The following is a 16757-nucleotide window of genomic DNA, read 5'->3' on the forward strand; positions in this document are numbered from 1 at the left end:
AGCTGTGAAAGAAATCACCCCTCACCTACCACCTCCCCACAGAACACAGTCTGACTTCTCCTATCTGTGCTACAAAAAGAAAACAACCACAACATGACCGCTGGGTTTAAAACAAAACCACACACCTTGTAGCCAAGTGCCACATGTCATCCCTTGGGTCTATAATTGCCTCACTATAAAGAGCAGTTTCCTTTCCCCTTTGAAGTTGCTCCAAAGATTCGTGTCCAAGTTCTCTTATAATGTTGACAAATGTACAGAGGATGAGGACTTCCTCCCCTTCCAATTGTGATAAAGTCTTTGTGAATTACCAACACTATTTGGCTCTTTTAACCCATCATTAAATCTCTATGCACTTTTAGAAGCTTCTGAAAAATCTACTCTTCACATCCACTCAGTGTATAAGTAGTACTAAAATAAATAGGGTGTTATGATAAAACTTCTTTCTAGACCATCGTATAGGTGAGATAAACAGTACTTCCAGGTAAAAATTCTCTTGTTACATTCGTCTTCATTTCACAAACTCTTCTTCTTCCTTCTTCCTTCTTCTTCTTTCTTCTTCTTCTTCCTTCTTCCTCTTCTTTTTCAAAAGAGAGAAATAGCCTGAGAGCAGGGACAGAGCAGAGAGAAAGGGAGAGAGAGAGAATCACAGGCTCCATGCTGTCATTGCAGAGCCCACCATCCATGAGATCCTAACCTGAGCCAAGGTGAAGATTCTGACGCTTAACTGACTGAGCCACTCAGGTGCGTCTCTTCCTTTTCTTTCTTAAAGTCATTTAGCACCATGAGAATTCACAGAGCTCAGGTACTGCTTTTGTTTTCCCTTCCTTTTCCCCCATATTTTCAAAAAGATTGCTTTCAAAGCAAAAGAGTAATGTTCTCATTGGCTTCCAAACCATGTATTTTAAGGAGATGTGCAAACTAGAAATGAGTAACAAGACAAATGTATCTCTGTATCTATTGAAGTCCATGGTAAGATATTATGGTCACAGAATCCAAGGCGTTTTTGACACATCAGTATGTGATGTACGAGCCAGACGTATTAGATCAAGGCATCAATTGCACTGCAAATGGTACATTACAATGTCAATACCTTGTATCAATTTCTACCCCTATAACTCACCTTTTTCCCCTCTTACTCTTACTATCCCTTAGTTCTAATGATCAGCAAATTTTAAAGTCTATTATAGAATTCATCTCTCACTTTTTCTCTAATGTTTCATGTATTATTTCAACTGCAGATGTAATCACTAAGTCATTTTCAAAACGATATGAAAATAACTTTGCTGTTTAAAAGATTAATTATAATTGGCTTTAAGATAAAATCTACATCCAACACATGCAGGACTGAAGAGAGGAAATATTCCTTAAACGTACAGAAAAGTAAGTTTATAATGTGTAACATGACATCCAGTGAAACATACCATTTACTGTGTATTGAGTAAAGTTACATTTAGGAAAATCTAAATATTTCACTACCTGTTTGTCTTTCTGTTTCTCTTCTCCCAGCCTCCAAGTGTATCATTTCTTTTAGAACCCGAAACATAGCAGCACACAATTTCCACAGAAAGCTTTTAATAGGAAATCAATGAATGATTGAATTTGTAACTGTTTGAATTTAAAATAAGTTATAGCAATAAATCTACATCAGCAGAAAGGCAAATCTATTTCCAAAAGTAGATCAAATAAGTACACCAACTGTATTATGGGACTTCATTGAAAATTAAAACATTTAAGAGGGTCACAGAGTGTTGCATAAAAGTAAGTGCCATCGGAACTATGGGAGAATTCTTAGGAACTACCAGATCTTTAAACAAGGTGAGTATGAAGAATTATTTTTTACTTCTGTTCTTATTACAAACTCAAATGAAGTAATTAGCTCATGTTAACAGTATACAATCCTATTTCAAATAAAAAATCAAACTGGTATTGAAAAAGATTAATTCGAAATATACAGTCCTGAACATAAAGGCTGGCCATCTCACAGAATTGTCTATTCCCCCAGAAATCACTGTCCAACAGTCCCTGGAATCTGTGGCAGATTGAGTAGAGTTAGTAAAGCAATAAATGAACAGGCCTGCAGCATTTCAAAGTGAAAGCTACCAGTTACACCAAACTGAGCACCATAATAGCTTTCTTATAGTGCATGACAGTGGGAAGTATCTTTTACTCAAGAATCAGTATGGTCGACTAGGAATTTAAAACCCCGTTTACGGTTTTGCGAGATTAAAGAATTCAAGTACACTTCATTCAGTTCACTACATGAGCAAATCACCTCTCCTCTGCGTGCTCTCATCAGCTTTTTTTCGTCAACCAGGGGAATAACCTCATCTTTCCTTGCACCTCAACAGCCAATATGAGGTTTAATTGAAAAATTTAGGGGGAACGGATCTACAAATAATAATAAAATGCTGTTTTTACCCTAAAGTGAATTAGGTCTTTAGACATCATTAAGCTCTTTGCGGCTGTGTTTAGAATCTGCCACAAGCCCATCAAACCTCAGGTTTTGTGAACATGGGTTTCTTTTTTCTTCCTGCCTTCTCTTTACTTTTTACCAGATGAGAATTCTGAGTAATTTGAGAGACTTTTAACTAAAGACAGAGTCCTCAGCCTACGCAATTTATCTCCTTCCTCCAAACCTTACTAGGAAGAAAGACACCAAATCACTAACTTATACCTTACAAGAACAATTTATGTGTTTACCCAGTAGACCCTCAGTATCTGTCCACCATCAAGCCCTACTTTCCAACTTTGGCAAAACAGAGATGAACGTGATTATCGTTTTCCACAGGTTAAGATATCACAACCCAATGTCTAGAGATTCCTAAGGGATGTGACTCTGCAGGACTCCTGGGGGATAATCGTTACCAATGCATTACTTGGGGCCACTCACTCTGGAAAACATCAGGGCTAATCACAGACCTAGGACTATCCTTTATGACAAAGCTCCAGGCTTCTTGGGAAAGTGCTTTGTCCGCAAATCACAACCCCTTGAGCTCTGCCTTTCTCCCATCACATTCTTTTAGCTTCTGCGCACTAGCATTCCCTACAGTGTAATCCCATAGGGCGGTATTGAAGAGCTCAGACTCCCCAATTATACTAGGCATATTCAAATCTTGCTTCTTTTACTTACTAGTGTTGTCTACTTTGGCAAATATGGAAGAATTCTAGGTCTCATTTTCTCCCTCTTTAAAATAGAGGTAAATAGTACCTAGGGTTGCTGGGAGACAAATTAATATACATGAAGCACATAGAGTGGTGCCTGACACACAATGAGGACTCAATGCCAAGTATCGTCATCATTGTCATTACTTTATGCCATGGATAAACTTAAAGGTGACTGGTAGCAAAATGCTTAATACTGAAGAGCGTATTCCCAAAAGGCAAATGACCCAATCATTTTGAATATTCCATCAAAAGTCTCTCTGTATTGAAACAGACTAAAAATGGGTAACCTGATATTGTACAATAGACCTTCATAATTAATCATTTTTTCCTAGGACATAACAAAATTTGACCTTAAAGAGACACAGGATCTAGAGCTCTCTTCTGAGTCAAACGATTGTTGTGCTCACCCAAAGACTAGAACCTTTCATAGAACTGCCTTTGCGTATTAACGGTCATCCTTGATCCATTCCTCTTAGAAACTGCACTTTCCATATGTATCTAATCAGTCATAGATCCCATTGGACTTTATTTTTGAGTTATCTCTGGATTTCATCTCTATCTTTCCATTCTCATTCCGAGTTACCATGATCCCTGACCTGAACTGCAGGAAATGAGGGGATGGCCTGTCTTGCCACTCTGTTAATCTGTGTCTGCCCACAGTCCCAAGAACAATGTGTTGAAGACACAAATGTGAGTAGGTTTCTTTTCTGTCTTATAAAAAGGCTTTGAGGGAAAAAAAAAAGATTTTGATGGTTGCTGGAATGAAATCTCACCATGGACTACAAGGGCTTCCAGGATCTGTAGATCAAATACAACTCAGGTCAGTCAACATCTTCACCACATTTCTCTCCTAGACTGCACTTTTTCAAATCCTCCAGGCAACTGTACTCTTGTTGCTTCCATAATTGCTATTCCCTCTGCCTGGAAAGCTCCCTAACACCCAGTCAATATCATCTTGACCTGCTAAAGCCTATGCATCCCTCAACTGTCTACTCTACATCCCTTTCTCGAAAGAAAACAGTCTAGGTCATATCATCTTTTAGAGATCATACTTCTCCTCACTGAGGGTTAACACTAACGTAATTCTATTATTAAGGGTACAATTCATTAACACGTTTCCCCCAGTTCCATCTAAGTTCCGCCAGAGGAGGGGCTTCATACTTTTAGTCACTGCTGATTCCCATTGCTACCTATTTGTACATCAAAGAAAAATACTGAGTAATTCATAACTGTATTTATTAAAATGCGGCAGAGTTATCACAGGCTAATTAATATTTCAGAGAGCTTAGATTTACTAAATCTCAACTCTGGATTCTCCGCTCCACATTTAATTTCAGAACAAGAAAGAACCACCTCCACTTCCTAATGTTCCACTGTTCCTTCATTAACAGCAAATTCAGGTCTCAGTTCTGGAGGTTTGCCCAGCTTTTCACAATAGACCAATGATTAGCACTTTACTCATATGCGGAAGAAGTGAACATATTTTACACACACACACACACACACACACACACACACACACGCTGTAAGAAGTTATCTCCATCTCTGGGCACTTTCATTTTGCTTGCAATCAAAGGGGCAAATAGTAATACCAAATCTAAGGCCTCAACAAAGAATGAGAAATTAAAAGCTAGCCTGAGCTTTTCAAAAAATCAAATGTTTCAACTATTAAGAGAATTTCGGAGAGTATTTCTGACTTTATAGGACAGTGTATCCAAACACTGAATTAATGCATTTCTTTTATATTTTCCTTTCCACTTGCCTGTGACTTCACATCTTGCAGGATGAGCCTTCTGCAAGAAAGGTTTAACAAATTGTATCCCCACTGTCCTACAATTTTTAGTGATTATGAAAAGCTAATATACCTCTTCTACATAAATTCTCAAAACATTAATGCATTTATACAAAAAAGATTTTTTCTTCTCTATTTGAGGAATGATACTTGATGCATGTTTTCTAGTTATTATGGCCCATCTCTTTCAGCGTTTTTCGAAGGTATGCCTTTTTCAAGAGTTACTTAAATGTTTCTATTCTCTTGGATTTTAACTCGGCAATCCTCGTAGATCGTTTTTGTTCACCGACTATCTACTTTCCTTCCCCAAGAGAGACTTTCACTTCCTCACCCCTCAGCAGTCAGAACTTGGGATTTTTTTTGATCATGAGCAAAAGTTTTAGGTATTACAGGCAGAAGTTTTAAGGCTCCATTCATACTTCATCACATCCTCTCTTTCCCTCTGCATAATGATAAACGATATTCTATCCAGAAGTTGTTCAGAAAGGCTGTGTCTCAGAGATCAGAACAGAGTCAAAGCCCACACACCAATGACAGGTAGCAAATAAGAGAAGTCAATCTTTGTTACTGTAAATGATTGAGGTTTGAAGGGGGTGTTACTGTAGGATAACCACACCTACTCTGATTGATACAGCTATCTTCGTCTCGCACTCAAGTCCTGCTCTCTGGCTCTGTGGTCATAGCTTTAGTTGTCACGTATATACTAATTATTCTCCCTCCAAAAACCTTTGGCTCTACCAGGAAATCACCTCATCATTCTATGTGTATTTTATATGCCTCCTGAACAATTTCATCTGGATGCCATTCAGGCAGTTTATAATTAGGACCCAAATCAAATTGAGCATCTTTCTTTAAAAGTTGCTACTTTGCCTCACTCAAGTATTACTCATCTGTGATAATCTTCCTCAAATGTTGTCTCTTTCTAACCTCACGCCATATGCAATTGATGGTCAAATTTTGTCAGTTCTGTAACCCAAGTAGCTATTAAATCTATTCCATTCTCTTCATCTCATTGTCAAAGTTCTGGTTTAGAATCTCATCATTCATCTCCTAGGACTTAGAATTAACTTAACCAATTGTGTCTGCTTCTAATCTTGCACAATCTCAATTTATTGTCCCAATTTTCACCAGCATGGTCTTTCTAAAATTCAAATGTGCTTTTATCACTTCACTGCTTGGAATCCACCAATGGTACCCCAAGACTGCACAACGTCTGAACCTTTGGTACAGCATTTGAGATTCCTCATGATCTGACTCTAACCCCCATCTTTAGTTTTACCAACAGATACAACCCCACATTCATCTTCCAATTTGACTGACTTCCTCTGATGGCATCATGTTCTCTAAAACCTCTGCTCTCTTTCATATGTTTTGTTGTTGTTGTTGTTGTTGTTGTTGTTGTTTTAATCAATGGTTCTTTACTTCCCATAAATGGCTGGCTAATTCTCCTCATCATTGTGAACCTAAGTCCCAACACCGGACACCACCACAATAGTAAGCAGATGTAAATGAGTATCTTTGGAACGCATGCAATTTGGGTATATCATTTGGGAACAAAAAAATTTCTATTGGATTTAGCTATTACAGAAGGCAGGTTGCAGCAGTTTAACAATTAAATGAAAGGCGGGACTTGGAGACACTAAGTGCTAGCAATTTTCTGACTAGTGTGGATCAGTCAGGTTGGGGAGACGTAGTGAAATAGGTTGAGTAGAAATAATAGGAAGAAAGGATTTTCTCAGAATAGGATATCAGCGTGAAATTTGGAGATCAATTAGTTAGAGCTGCTAGAGGGGATTAAAGTCATTAGAATCTTGTTTGAGGGAGTGGGGGTCTGACACAGAGCAATGGTAGATCCAAATGGAGTCCTTGAGAAACTTCACTGTTTTGCCAGAGGGGAAGTATGGAAGTTTATGTTTACTCATGCAGAGTTTAAAATGAGAGTAGCAGTGCAAAGTAGAAATATCCTACAGATTTGAAAATACTGGTGTGATTGTAAACGAAAGGTCACAGTTGACCTTTTGTAAATCTCATCCATTGATTTCCTCAGAAAACAAGCCCAAGAAACTATCAAAATTGTTCTCAGAGGGCTGAGGCACGAAGTTCCATTTATCATCTTCCAAACTATTTTTCAAAACAGCATTTTTAATATGATTTCACCAAGTATCCTTGACAAAACCATCTGACAACACAAAATGAATTTTCTGTCCTTAAAAAGCGTGAATGGTATCTAATACCATGTTTGAATGATGTGGAGAGCTGGACAGTGTATAAACCATGCAAACATAGATAGACAGAAACAAAGAGCCCCCAATAAATACTTACAAGAAACAAAAATGGAGAGCGTAGATCTTTTTTAAATTTCTTAATTTTGCTGAAGAACAGTCTTGGGCCAGGGTGGGGGTGGGGGTGGGGTATGCACTGACCTGTCCTTACTGGAGTCAACAAATTCCTTTCAAATTCCCTTAGCTAAACTGACCTAACAAATATCAAAATCCTGATCTCCAATCTGTATGGATGTTTTGAAGATTAAATGTTGCTTATAAATCAAGTGGTCACCTTAGCTAAGGAGATTCTCCATTTGTAAATTAGGAATCTACATGCAAACTCGGAAAGATAAATGCTGAATATATGGCTTTGGGGGAGATTTTTTTTTTTTTTTTGTCTAAAAGCTCATCCTGGTCTGTAATTAAAACTATCTTTCCTAAAACCAAGTTTCTAGAGATTCTGTGGTTTTCATTCACGTACACAATGTTTAATACTGTGTTGGCAGAGTTCCTCTCACCTTAGACTTTTAGACTGGAGCATGCTTTGTTAGCAATACTGAGGGCTGGTTTTACAACATCTTCATAATATTTTATTGAAATTTCTACACTATTTTGACTTTATTTTCCTAGAAATGGAATAGAAATGGATAGGGACAGTTATATTGTCTATCGCTCCAGCAACACTTCTGCATTTACTGTTAAAAAATACATGTCTATGTTTACAACATCAAAAATCCATGATACGTGAATATTCAAAGAAGTTACCCCATCAGGCGGCTCAACATTCCTACACATTTTCTTTCCCTTTTTACGCTGATTATTTGTATTAGAAAAAAGTATATATCCATGATCCTGCCATTAGGAAAAAAGCAAAACAAAATTTTTATGCTCTGATTAACATTAAGACACTTCAAACATCATGAAAAGGCACTTCAAATACTGCTTGGCACTGCTTCTGATGTTTTCATTTCTGGTTTTTATATCCTTTTAGAAGTCTTGTGTTTTCCTCTTTTCATGCTACAGCGCTTTAATTTTTCCTTGTTACAAAGCCCCAGAAACCAAGCCAGTAACTTCGGACTTGTAGGAACCATTTGGCCGATTCCAAGCTGGCAGAGAAGGGGACACTTACTCGCTCTCTGGCGGCCTGTGGGAAATGCATCGGTGGCCTCTACCCAGAGCAGGGAATGAGCGTCCATAGCAAGACGATACACCATTGCAACGGATACTGAGTCACAGAGGAATTCCATTTAATGAGAAAGTTCCAGTTCACGGTCTTTCATCAGTCACAATACTGCTCTAAGTTCTCTTTGTAAATTCTTTATCCATGCCATCGAACACTAGCTTATCTTTTGTGAAAATTATAATCCAGTTATTGCAGTCATTAACACCGGTAGAGACCAGAGAGCTATTTTAAGATGCCGATTTTAAGGGTTGGGTCCACTGAAAGAACATGTGAAACATCAAAGTCTTTTCGGGGGCCTTAAATTAAGAAAAATAATAAAGCATAAAGAACAGTGAAAAAAGTCATCTCTGGTTTAAGAACAATATTATTGGTTAGAAAATCATCTCACATGCACAAGCTCCTTGACATGGTTATAGAAAACTAAGTTCTTTCTAAGTTTATTTTTACTTTTTAATGTTTATTTATTTTTGAGAGAGAAAGAGCACTAGCAGGGGAGGGTTAGAGAGAGAGGAAGACAGAAGCCAAAATAGACTCCAGGCTCCGAAGTTACTTTCTCCTTCCTTTACATTGTGTAGTTCTTCCGGTGTTTGTTTGTTTGTTTTTCCTTCTCATCTGAAATGATATTATCTGTATACTGGTTAACTTGGTTCTTGTCTGCTTGTTTCCCAACAACGTATGCTAATGGGACAGAGGCTACCTGTGTTTTATTCATCCTTACCCCAACCCCTAGGACATGGTCTGCCCCATGAAGACGCTCATTGTTCTTGAATGAATGACGACAATCAGCTACTTTCATATAAAGTCACCACATTCCAGAGATTTTTTTAACATTTTTTTTTAACATTTATTTATTTTTGAGACAGAGAGAGACAGAGCATGAGCAGGGGAGGGTCAGAGAGAGGGAGACACAGACTCCGAAATAGGCTCCAGGCTCTGAGCTGTCAGCCCAGAGCCTGATGCGGGGCTCGAACTCACGGACCGCGAGATCATGACCTGAGCCGAAGTCGGACGCCCAACCGACTGAGCCACCCAGGCGCCCCCATTCCAGAGATTTAAAAATGTATTGTTTTCGGTGATGTTGGAAAACCTATTTTATCCCTTCCCTCCCCTACCAACATCAACATTTAAGGCACTCTAAAGATCAAAAGAAAAAGTACACAACTTTATCATTCTACCATCCTCTTACAACATTCCTTTTAGGTTCCATCGTTAGTGTATTTACGTGACCCATCTCTCTGGGGAACGAGACACATACTGCATTAATAGATATGGAGAGAAAGTTTTTGGTTAGCTTCAGACCATGTGGGAGGTTATCTTCCCCAATACTCACTATTATCTTAAAATTTTAGAGCAAAATCACTGTGGCAATATCTTCACAGTAGCATTGACATGGAACAGCGTGTAAGGGAGGGAAAATATTAGTAATTAACGAAACCTCACTGAAGAGAGGATGTTGTACAAGTCTCTGAATCTGTGCTGATGCCTGAATAGCACTTACCTTAGAGGCTGTCTTCAGTTTAAATGGGACTCATCATCAGCAATCACTCTAAGTTTTGTCAAATATACCACCGAAGTCATATGTGTACTAATGTCAAAAGCGCAAAGACAAAAATGTACGGTCATTTTTTATCCGTTTAACCTTTCAATTTCCCAAGATCATCCGAATTGTTACCTTCAGGAAAACCTCTGGGAAGACAGGTATCCTCTCAATTTCTTGCCTTCCTAGGGGAAAGGAGAAATCAAAGAATCAAAGAGGGAAGGAAGGGGGAAATGGAGGCAGCAACCCGTCAGCTGTTCTAGAACTTGTTCTAGCACACACAGGTCCAAGTGATTACTGCCTTGGATAGATTTCACTGACATTATCTCGATTCTCCTCATCTGTGGATTGGTATTAGTATTTTCATTCCTACTAGCATTATCTCTCCTGCATATTAATAATAGCTATAAATATCGCTAAAGGAATTGTGACCTGAATTTGACTGATTTTCCTTATTCATGTAAGAGGGAGGAGTAAAAGAAAAACTAGAAGGGTAGAGTAAAAATACACTCACTAGTGAGACCTAAAAGACCATTTCATAGATTGACCACGTGTTAACTTGTACTCTTCTCTCACTTTGCTTTCTCTAAAGCCAAACGATGAAGGAAGTGCTAGGGATGCTTTTTGGCTTTTTCTCTACAACATGTAGGTGTGATTTAAAATATGCTAGATGGAAGGATTTCACTGCAAGTGAAAAATTACAACACCATTGCAACATGCATAGCCTCCAACCATTCCCAGGCTTGTAACAAAATACCAGTGGGTGTTACCTAGCATATTATTACTTAAAGGAAAAGGTTTCTGCCCCCCATACACACACACATATCCATTTTTTCTTCTTTCCATATCTCAACACTGTGTCTACAGTGACCAGTCAGGAATAGATCTAGCTTGTATCTCTATGATAGCTATGTATTTTAGTGTAGCAAATAAGGAATTGAACTTTTGAATATCATTTTATAGGCATCCTCACTCCATAATATACTCTTTTCAAACAGAGTGGTACAGAGGGGGGGAAAAAGGATCAGAGACAGACACAGAGATAGACTCAGACAAACAGTCAGTCATGACTGAACTGTAATGAACATAAAATTCAATATAGTTGCATTTTTTCTCTTTGGGATTGGTGACCTCCTTCCAAAACTGTCTTGTTTCATTTGTCCTTTCTCTCTTCTCCGGAACCCAGCCCTCTGTAATCAGAAGTGATCTAACTCCCTGCCCTCTAACAACACAACTTCCAGAGAAACGTTAGGAGAAAGTGGAATATTGCCAGTAAGTATTATAAATAGGTGTTTTACATATGCTATCTCATGTAATAATAACAACATATTCCTGATTGCCATTATACCCATTTTACAGGTAAATGAACTGAGGTTTCCTGATTTGTCCATTGCTGCCAAGATTATAGGTGAATGATACAGATCCATGCTATACTTTGACCTTAAAACCCGGGTCTTTTCAATGCACTGCACGATCTGTCCCTCTGCCTCCTTACCCAGACTCTTACTTGGCCAGCAGTTGGACTGAATTAACTAGCTCCAGCAGAGCCTGAATAATGAGGGATACTTAATATGCTTTCCCTCCAAGGACTGCACATATTTACAAAGGAGAAAACATCCTTAACTAATGAAGGATTTCGTAAGTTACAATTTCTGGGCTAAGTATCACTTTCTGGTAGAGCGACATTGGGGCTGAATGCTCTACTTGCTGCATTCAGCAGGCCACGGCTCTCAAATGGTCAAATATATTTAGTGCAAACAGACAAGTGAGCGTTGTGTTACACACTGTGGATGTGTCTTCTGTTTGTTTTGTTTTTCTTCCGGTGATCGGTACTGGCAGGCTTTGAAGCAGTTGCAGTAACATTTGGGAGAACATTGTTTGCTGGGGAAATTTGGTTCTGTTCTTAATAAATGCATTTGTCATGTTTCGAATTTTCTTTCTGCCTTCTTCAAAGGCTTAAATTGAGATAACCTCCGTTTGATTTTGTTATTGTCTCTCTTGTCTCTTTTAGGGTATCTAGAGGGAGAGAGGCAACGTGAATTCTGGGCAGTAATAGGCTTTACTGCAGGTATTAATGCATCCCATTCTAGGGTTGTTTGAACTGTCTTAGCAGTGCAACAGGGAATAATAAATTAACCTCACTTTGTAGCTACTTCCTCAACTACTAAAGGTGTTAATAGTACCTCACTGGGAAGTTGTCTAGAGCAATTGGCTTCCCATACACAAGTAGTTTCAGAGTTAAGGGTCAAGTTTCAAAGCCAATCATTCCAACCTCATATCTCAATGTTAACTCATGGTTTTGTGAACTGCTTCAATTCGCTTAATTTCTCTTTGTTAGATTGCGATTGTACACAAAGAGTAATTAGTACCTACCTCACTACTCCTATGATTCAACAATGTATATTAAATGTATCAAAGAACACCTGTGTGATTATATGCGAAATTGATTTGTAATTCTCTAAGTACTTCAGAAACACGGGAAGTTCTTGTGCTGCATCCTATGTAGCAGGAAGGGATTTCTTGTTTTCTTCAGTATATGAGAAAATAGGATTCATAGGAGAGCCATGTATTTGCCATGTACGCAGAGTTCACCAACTGGATCAGGTGAGGAACTAGGGAAAGCAGCAGCTAGATCACTGATTGCAGCATGAGCATTCTAAATGATTTCTCAGAACCAAGGAGGAAAAATTTCCTTGAGGCCTTGAAGACAAAAATCTAACTTAAAAAAAAAAAATTGCAAACTCGTTTAGAAACCATGGGTCACAACGATCAAGTATGATCATCTAGAATTTGTCTTCAAAGCCAAAGTGGTTACGGCAAATTTAGGGAGTATTAGAGACAAAAGGAAGGGTACAGTTGAGCATACAGCTCTATCTTATGAGGTCCCAGCTACAGTGTACCCGGGAAGGATTTTGAAGGCCCACACTGACATGGCAAAGAGATTCTCCAGAAACGAGGAGAAATCATCAAATAAAAAAATATTGTTGGAAAACTCGTTTTCAGTGAGGACAAATTCATCCATAAAGACCCTGGAAAGTAGTGGAAAGCAGAACAGATTATAGGAAAGTTCCAGAGACCAGTTCATATGTTGGTCCCAACCAACAAATAAATAAAAATGTCTACCACTACTTGGGCTCTTACCCGCACCACCCATAAATCCTCCACGGTGCCACGGGCTACTTCTTGAAATTAGTCATCGTAAAAACCAAACACACAAAGCTTTTCACAAATCTCTAGATTTGAAAATGAAAATAGGTAAAAAAAAAAAAAATAAAAAATCAAAAAAAAAAAAAAAACAGCAACATTCCAGGAAACTGAACCATTAGTGAATATTCCCATTCAGAGATTGCCTACAAGTTAGTCCTTTGCTCCAAATACATTTTTTCCATGTAAACTGGCCATTTTAGTATTTTCTGTTATGTCATCTGAATGTTTTTGATTAGAAATTTGAAATGAAACATCTACTTCTCAGAATGAAAATGTCTCTGGGGATGTGAAGAAATTCGCCTCTCAAACACTTAACAGAAATGAACTCCATTGGACAATTGGTGTTGTACTCCAAGAGAGACACAGGTAAATAACTTGGAAGAAAAACTCAAGGAGGCAAGGCACACCTCATTGTGGGTTGAGCCAGGACATACAGTGACAGAGAAGCATCCCTTAGGAGCATGGGAAAAATCAAAGAAAGAAAGCACTAAGGGAAATAGAAAAAGAAGGACTATTGATACATTTTGCATACATTTTAACTTTTGCTTTGGACCATCCTGACCCAAGAAAGAAAAGCCAGTCATGTCTTTGTGATCCCATTCTTTTTTTTTTTTTCTTTAGTGTTTATTTATTTTTGAGAGAGAGAGACAAAGTACGAGCACGGGAGGGAAAGAGGAAGAGAGCTACACACAGAATCTGAAGCAGGCTCCAGGCTCCAAGCTGTCAGCACAGAGCCTGACGTGGGGCTCGAACCTATGAACCCCGAGATCATGACCTGAGCCTAAGCCAGACGCTTAACCAACTGAGTCCCCCAGGAACCCCTGTGTGATTCCATTCTAAACTTCATGGCCCCTGAACTTGGATTAGATTTTTAAATGAATACTTGATTTCAGTTACATTCATTGTAAGTTAACAGGCTTCTGGTCACTGGTTTCAAACCTAATTATGGAGACTTTTCCAGGCATGTGTACCCAATGTACATTTGAAGTTATCAGAATATATTTTCAAAAATCCTGACTCAAGCTAGAGAAGAACAAACTTCAAGTGGAAGAAAAACGAAGGTTCAGAGAAGAGTAGGTCCGCGTATAAATGTTCAAGCCATTACACATAGACAAGAACAAAAGGGAGGCCCCAACCACCAGAGCTACTGGGGTAGGAAAGGAGGTGTGGAAAACCTCAGCCTTACCAGCTCAAGGTGCCACAGAACAGACTTCAGTGCTGGCAGAACAGCTGGAAATTTAAAGAAATCCTCACGGCAAGAAAACAGAAGAATAAGACAATCTAAGTACACTATCTTCCCAAATCCCTAACAGCTGAATTCCTCATACATGGGGAAGTGATCCTGAAACATGGTGGGAAATTAGGCAGAAACCAGAGGAATCCACTCTTGAAATACAGAGCTGTAGAATCAAGCGGTGAGTTTGATGCTTTTGTAACTGAGAAAATTTCACCGAACATTAGACAGCTAACTTATGAAAGACTGACAATACTATGCCCTGGTGAGAATGTAGTCCAACTAGAACCTTCATCCTTTGCTGGATGGTAAATTTGTCCTGCCAATTTAGAAAATACGGCAGCATTATAAATTGCGATGTACAATTACCATGTGATCTACTAATCACACTCAGGTATTGACCCAAAAAAGAAAACCTACGTCCAAAGATCTGTGAATGTTAATAGCAACCTAATAGTAATCACTCAAAACTGTTATTAATACAAACATCCAGCAATCAGTGGATAAAACCAATTATAGTATTTTTGTAGAGTGGAATACTACTAAGCAATATACAATAATTGAACAGCTGACAAAACAACATGGATACCTCTCAAAATTATTAAGTTCGGTTGAAAAAGCCAGATACAAAATAGTCTGTAATGAATTATCTCTTTTGTATGAAATTCTAGCAAATGCAAACTCGTAGTTAGTAACAGAGAGCATGTCAATAGTTTCCTGGGCTGGGAGAGACGGACTGCAAAGGGAAATAAGCCAACTTTTGGGGTGATGGGACTGATCTTTCTCATTTTTTTAATGTTTGTTTATTTATTCATTTATTTATTTATTTTTATAGAGAGAGACAGAGAACGCAAGAGTGGGGCAGAGAGGGAGAGAGAGAAACCAAAGCAGGTTCTGCCCTGCCAGTGCAGGACTCAACGCGGGGCTCAAACCCACAAACCATGAGATCATGACCTGAGCTGGAATCACGAGTCCGACACTTAACCGACTGAGCCACCTGGGCGCCCCAGACTGATCTGTATCCTGATAGATGGTTGTTAACCAGGTGGGTACCTTTGTCACAACTCCTTGCCTAGCACGGTTTATTGTGAACAGGCTGTACTTCGTTACAATGGTTATCAAAAAGTAGGTGGCAGCTGGTACTTAATCAAAATGTTTTATAAGTTGTTTTTCATATGCCTGTTAACTATTTTACATAATCTGGTTATTTCTTAAAAAAAAAAAAAAAAAAAAAAAAAAAAAGCTAATTTAGCATTCTTTGTGACCAAACGAGCTATGTAGGCTGTTCCACGTAGTATCTGAATACTTTGGCTTCCTCCAGGTCTCCTTCATTTGTGTGCACAGAATTCTTCAAGTCTCCATAGTTTCTACTCTGTCCTCACAGTCCTGACCTTTAAAAATATTCATCAACTGAAAGTAGTTTTAACAGTTTAGGAGATCAATGCAGTAAAAAACAGGGTTCTTTATAGAAAAGACCTTCTGTACATTAGTCAAGAAATATTATGGGGAGAGGGGAAAAATAATGTAAATACTTTATTTTTATTTTGTTATCTACTGGAGTGCCTTTAGATATTTTACAGCACTGCGCCAACAGAATCTTGATTCTGCATGGTATGGAATTGCTCTCAGCTGGAAAATCAGACAAACAAATATCCTCCTTCATTCTCCAACTCCCCTTGTGACAAGCAGTGGCCACCAGGCACAGCTGTGGTCAAGAGATAGAAGCAGAAATGCCTGGGCAGAGAGCTTATAGGGCAATTTTAGCGAGAAGCTGATGCTATTTGAATATGATTTTTATCTTTCTTCTTTCCTTGAATTCAGACACTCTTGGGGTCAGAGAAGCCATCTTGAAAGCAGAGTTGACAAATAGGACAACAAAAGCCTAAGGAAAACCATGAAGTTGGTGGAGCAGGAAGTCAGGTGGACCCTGAGCCTTGATAGCTTCCTAGGGCTACCAAGCCAACCCTGCATCTTATAGAACTAAACTTTTTTGATATCTGTAAGACAAAACAAAAACACCTGATTTGATTAACTTGAATTTCAAATGCCACTGAGCCTACTCCTATACAATACATGCAAACCCAGCATCTCCTAGGACAAAACCTCTTTTTTATGTATAATAAAATGGAAACACAGAGGGTGAGTGGCTTCCTCCACTAAGTTTTCCTTTCCTCTCTCGTTTTAATTAATGACCCAGTTCTGAAACCCAGGTCTCTTGATTCTCCATGCCATGCAAAATTAGCCAATACGTGAAAAAACCTGTAGGAGAAAACTGCTCAAATTTATTTCTGTAATAATACAAGTTTAGGAAAGCTACAACAAACCCCTAGAGTTTAACACCTTGAACTACAGACATGTGCATTAAAGTATTTCAT

At 38.5% G+C, this 16757-nt stretch overlaps 1 long non-coding RNA gene across 1 annotated transcript in view; it reads right to left on the reverse strand.

Annotated features, from left to right (window-relative positions):
- Positions 1-1360: 1360 nt before the first annotated feature.
- The window catches only part of LOC123383869, a 34971-nt gene continuing 19574 nt past the window's right edge, over positions 1361-16757 (reverse strand). Inside the window, exons 2-4 of the long non-coding RNA XR_006594177.1 lie at positions 10077-10126; positions 9903-9989; positions 1361-8700 (exon numbers count right to left, since the gene is read on the reverse strand). This is a non-coding gene — a long non-coding RNA (uncharacterized LOC123383869). The remainder of the gene's footprint in view (positions 8701-9902; positions 9990-10076; positions 10127-16757) is intronic.

Source organism: Felis catus, chromosome A2 (assembly GCF_018350175.1).
Source record: "Felis catus isolate Fca126 chromosome A2, F.catus_Fca126_mat1.0, whole genome shotgun sequence".
Taxonomy (NCBI): Eukaryota; Metazoa; Chordata; class Mammalia; order Carnivora; family Felidae; genus Felis; species Felis catus.